The sequence below is a fragment of the Crocuta crocuta genome, unplaced genomic scaffold, assembly GCF_008692635.1.
Source record: "Crocuta crocuta isolate KB4526 unplaced genomic scaffold, BGI_CrCroc_1.0 scaffold102, whole genome shotgun sequence".
NCBI lineage: Eukaryota > Metazoa > Chordata > Mammalia > Carnivora > Hyaenidae > Crocuta > Crocuta crocuta.
The window spans coordinates 14856119-14862118 of NW_027530019.1; the positions used below are offsets into that span (position 1 = coordinate 14856119).

General features: G+C 36.2%; 1 protein-coding gene across 1 annotated transcript in view; it reads right to left on the minus strand.

The window, feature by feature from the left end:
- Positions 1 to 6000, minus strand: part of SPRED1 (sprouty related EVH1 domain containing 1) — a 131292-nt gene that overhangs the window by 124596 nt on the left and 696 nt on the right. The window lies entirely within an intron of this gene.

Consider the following 6000-nt stretch of genomic DNA (forward strand, 5'->3'; position numbering starts at 1 on the left):
AGCACTATCTCTGGGGTTCAACCTTCTGGGCCTCAGTCTATAGAAGAAGATTATAACCTTTTGTGCCAGTAGACCTCTGGCCAGCTGGTGAAGGCTATGGCCCTCTTCTCAGAACAATATTAAAGGCTTAAAACAAAATACATTGGACTACAAAAGAAAGAAATTAGAGGCGCCTGGGTGGCTCAGTCAGTTAAGCGTTTGGTTTTGACTCAGGTCATGATCTCACGGTTCATGGGATGGAGCCCCTGCATGGGGCTCCATGCTGACTGTGTGGAGCCTGTTTGGGATTTTCTCCCTCTCTCTCTCTCTCTCTCTCTCTCTCTCTCTGCCTCTCCTCCACCTGCACTCTCTCAAAACAAATAAACTTTTAAAAGCTCATTATACCAAAATAATTATCAAAATATTTTCTAATTCTGATACAGTAATATATATACTTCATTAACATTAAAATATTTATAAGCTCTACCAATGGTTTAATAACTAACTTCATTCACTTATTTATAAGTAAGCCTTACACTCAGTGGGGTAGCTTGAATTCATGACCTTGCTATCAAGAGTTGCATGTTCTACCCACTGAACCCACAAGGTGCTCCTACATAATTCCAAAGTAATGATGACTGCAAGTGCTATTTCAAGGTATCTGTAACAAATGAATAGCAATTGTACTGTAAGAAAAAAAATCTGATTTATATTGGTGATATAGGTTGAATTACTCTCCCTCTAAAACTGTATGTTGAGTTCCAACCCTCTACCTCAATACAACCTTATCTGGAAATAGAGTTACTGCAAGTGTAATTAACTTAAGAGGAGGTCATTCTAGAGGAGGCTCCTAATCCAATATGGCTGGTGTCACATGACCACGTGAAGACAGAGACACATAGAGAGAACATCGTGTGATGATGCAGACAGAAAATGGAATTAGGCAGCTGCAAGCACAGAAATGCCAAAGATTGCCATCAGCCACCAGAGGCCAGGAAGAGACAAGGAAGGATTCCCCTACTGCTTTAATGGGAGCATAGCCTGCCATGCCTGGACTTTCAACCTCCAGAATTGAGACAATAAATTTCTGTTGTTTTAAGCCATCCAGTATGTGGTGCTTTGTTTTATTAGGGCAGCCCTAGGAAACTAACCCCTGTCACAAGTACCTCTAATGCTGCTATGGTTTGTTGGAATTTCCTTCAATTATGAATGTAAACAAGCTTCAATTAGAGATTAGTAAAAAAACACTCTCAATTCTAAGAACCCTATGTCTAAAGCAATTTAACACCTCAGTGTTACGACCCATTACTAATGAACTATGTTTTAACAAAAATAATAAACTATGTTTAAACAAAAATACACCAATAGACCTTTTTTCATTTCAAACCATTCTGAGTGCCACAAAAACATCTCAGGGATTTGTAATGACTTTGGCTCTGGACTCTAAAATGAGATGCAGCTATGGCACAAAAGTTCATAAATAGTGAATTAAGTCTAACTATTAAAGAATGAAAAAATCATTATCTGCATTAACTTCTTAAACTAATTAAATGTAAAAGTCTACTTTAGTCTTAGGTTAATATGATTAGTATAAGAAAACAAATAAAAAGACTTACTTTTGACATGTCTTAGCTAGTTAAGTAAAGCATGAAAGCTAGTCTCTTCTTAGTACATTCCTTTTAGAACTATTCAAATTGGTGTTTAAGCCCAATAACCTTTTGCTCACTTATTCATCCAGAGGCCATATTTAAAAAAGGAAAAAAAAGCAGTACAAAGTTCTCACATCTATGAGGTATATACATATATTATCAAAAACATGTGGCTATTATATCCAAAACAGTAAAGTCTTAAGAGATTATCAATGTACCAATTGTTTTCAAATTTTGTATCTTCGTTCTTCAAAATTCATGCTTTTACTTCAGCTTCCTACCAGACTTCTACTAGAAGTATTTTTATTTGTTTAAACATGTCAAAAACAATATAATAAAATTAATCAATTAACCAATGCAAATGTTACAAGTCTAGTGACTTGTAAGATGCCTATCACTATATTATTTAGGTAATTTAGTACAGGAAGGGCCTATCATGATGTTTAGTTCAAATTGCTCAAATGAAACAGGCAAACAAGGCCCACAGAGGCTGTACTTGTCCAGAATCACTGAATAATTAGTGACAGCAATGACAAAAAGGCATCTCCAATTCCAAATCCAATGCTCTTTACATTAAACCATACTGCATCAAAATTGGTAAGAGTTAGGTAAATCTTCTGCAAAAACCTTTTACAATGACGACTTTATTTTATTTGTTTAAAGTTCCTTTTTTAAGAGAGACTGAGACAGAGACAGAACTAGGGTTATGAGTAGGGGAGGAGCAGACAGAGATGGAGAGAGAATCCCAAGCAGGCTCCACGCAATCAGCACAGAGCCTGGGAGCAGTCGATCCCACCAACCCTTGAGATTATGACCTGAACTGAAATCAGGAAGTTGGACACTCAGTTAGACACCAACTAAGCCACCCAGGAGCCCCTAATTCTACTTGTAATATGGTATTTTAAAATAGTCTGGTTGCCCAAAACAACCTAACAAGTTTTTTGGGTATTTTAAATCAATGTTATTTTACCACGCAGCACATTTTAAAAATAGGAACAAGATCTCATTTCCACCTTCAAAATTGGCAAAATTTTTTTCAAAGAGAATACATTCCAAGACATAAGCACCCTCATATACTGACTTTCTTTTCTAGAAGGCAATTTAGCAAACAAACAAAAACAAAAACCTAAAATTTGCATCTCCTTTAACTCCACTCCTAGACTATCTCAATGAAAGGGTAAAAGATTTAAATGAAGACAGAACTCAGGATCAAATGCAGCACTGTTCAGGAATAACAGAATAGTAAACTGGTTTAAACTAATGTATGCTATATACTGTAAATGATATAACCATTAAAAACTGTTCTAGAAAATATTTAATGACACAAAATAGTAACAACATATTAGGGCTATTGATAGTTTCCACTATGCAACTCCACTCTATAGAAAATACATATATATATATATATATAAAATAAAGAAGGAATTTATCACAGTGCATGGCACATAGTAAAAATCCAATAAATGAACAGGATTCATCATCAACATCACAGCAAAGTTTGATTATAGTGTATAGTGTTTGATATAGACTTGCTATCTGAATAATACATACACAATTATTACTTATTCCCTTTAAGGACTATTTGTACATTATCTGAAATTATTACTCTTGCAAGGAGGAAATTTTTTTAAATAACATTTTTAATACAGTTCCAGTTATTACTCAAGTTTGGGAAAGAAAAGCAGACTTTTACTAACTCTTCCCCAAATTTGAAATTGCATAAAATAAAGTCTTACACATAACAAATCCTTCATTAGTTACTGGTTAATACATATACACAACCAACTTTTGAGAGCTATCTATATCTCTACACAGAACTTTATTTTTAAATAATAGAGCATATACTAGAGGATTTCAAAATGAGGCCTCTAAAGGCCTTACTGGATTTTGCCACAACAGTTACCTAGAAAAAATTAAGTTTCCCAAGATATTGGGGATTTTCACTTTTTTTAAAGGCTGAAATCAGGTGAAAAAAACATTTAAGTGCTGAGAACAGTCTCTAATGTAGTTAAATTCCTACTGATTATGGCTTCTAAAGGAGACAAGAAAGTGGGGGAGAAAAATAGATGTAAGGCCCAAATAAAATCTGTATTACAGGGCAGTTTCACTATGCTGAGGCTTTAAGGGCGTCTGCCATAACATACGTATCTTTTGTTTCTTCAAACTGTGTATGATTATAAATAATAAATTGCCATTTGAAAACATTACTTTATATGTTAAAAATAAGATAAGTTGTTAGAATAAAAGCTACATCCCAAGGAAGTTCACAGTTTGTAATTTGGCTAAGGTACAATGTTGGCTCTAGTAAAACTGATTATCAGATGAACACATCACTTCCTAAATTAAACATTAAAAAAAATAATAAAACCCCCAAGAGTTTGTCCCCAGGAAGAGTTAACACCTCCTAGAGAAATTATATGCTAAAGCATATTTTTCTGTTCTACCAAAACTAACTTAACAAAGCCCCTAGGAAATACTTACAAAGCAAGAGAAATTCATGAAAACTGAATTCTAAAGGTCTAGGTGAGTGAGCCAATTTCCAAGTTGTCCTATACTAATAACATTTAAAATTTTTTAAAAATAGCAATCCTCCGAAACTTGTCATTTGGTGTTTCAAATACCAAATATCTTTAGGATTAAACTACTGGGAACTTTTACTCATTTCAGTGTTAACAGCAGTATCATCCACCCGATTTCGCTACCTGAAAAACTTGCATTCTTAGTGTGTCCATGGCCAAGCATTCCAGAAAGAGCCCACTGAGAAACAATTTATTTCACACGCGTCGATTCACATTCAAAAAGTAAATATAAATATTTTACTTTAAATATGGTAATTAGTCTTTCCCCATCTCTAAAATAGAACTTGACATTTTGATCCAGGCTACTTTCTTAAAAGATACCAGTAGAAATTATCGTCATTCCGTTCAGGATTTTTAGCAGTTTTTCCCCTAACTAAGCGTTATCTGAGATACTTCTTGATCTCTCTCAAAGTAGGTCTAATCTGCGGAAGGCAGTGAGACAGTGTACTGCACTGTGAATGGACAGCCAGGTATTTTATGAATGGAGGCGATCACGTGATCCCAGCACCTCCCCGAACTGATATTTCCCACATAACTGTGTCAACATTCAGAGAACAGGGGTAGTTGTTTGTGTGTGCGTATGTTTTTGAATTTAACCTATAACTTCGAATTCTTCTTACTCCCTGAACTCAAAAATCTACATAAAGACGGACAGTCAAGCTTCGAATTTTTATCTTGGGAAATCCTTTCAAGATGTCCAAGGTGATGGATGTTTAATTATTTTTTTATGAATGAAGAGTGTGCTATGCAAATGAGGGCGATTCACAAAAAGAGAGAGAACATGGCGGCCACTTCTGCTTCTAGACTGCACTGACACTGCAGCAATCTACCTTCTCCCACACCCGCTCATCAGAAGAGTGTGCTGGGGGTGGGGGGGTTGAGGAGAAACGCCGCTCGGCATTTCTCAAGCTATTTTATGTTAAACAGGCCTAGGCTTCGGATTTAAAAGGTCTCTCAAAAAGGTCCGACTCGAGGAATGCACTTTATTTAAAGGAATGCATCCTAGGACTAGTCCTAACTCTCTTAACTCTTTCCAACCCTCCAAAGATAAACAGAACTTGAACTTAATTACACGGAAACGGATGCAAATATCCTACATGAAATTAAATCCGGTCTCAACAAAAACTGTCCGCGCACCATTATTCCTTCGGGCAGCCGTTACCTTAAAGCAAACTATTTAAAAGGCAAACGTATTACGTTTGGAAAACAAACAGCCCAAATGAAAACTTAAACCACGATACTCTGAAGTTAATGAAGTCACCAACACATTCAGCAATGTAAATAACTGTTAAATCAACGTAAATGGTGTTTCTCAATACAGCTGAAAGATAAAAATTAACATTCACTGTTCTTCCATGCTCCTGATAAAGACATGTCCAGCATTCGCAAAGGTAAAATATAACAGTTCAACATCCCCTACACTCCGGGTGCCCTTAATGTCATTAAATTCTAAAAATGTTTCCCTAGTCCCAATTTTTACATGAAGCTTACAGGTCCCAAGTTTAAAGGGGGGGGAGGGGGGTGGCTTAATCGGTATTTAAGAGACACTGACTCATCGAATTAAGATTCAAGAGCAGTTTGCTGCAGGAGGTGCTCCCACACATTAGTTTCCAAGTGAAATAGCTACAAAGCAAACAGGATGGATATTCAGGCTGTGTCGATAGGTATGCTAAAGTGAAAAAGGACAAGCCAGGGGCTTCCGGGCAAAGAGGTAATTTCTACCCCGCCACCAGCCACCCACATTACTCCATCTCATGGACGTAAAACTGCCATCCCACCCCAACACTCAATAC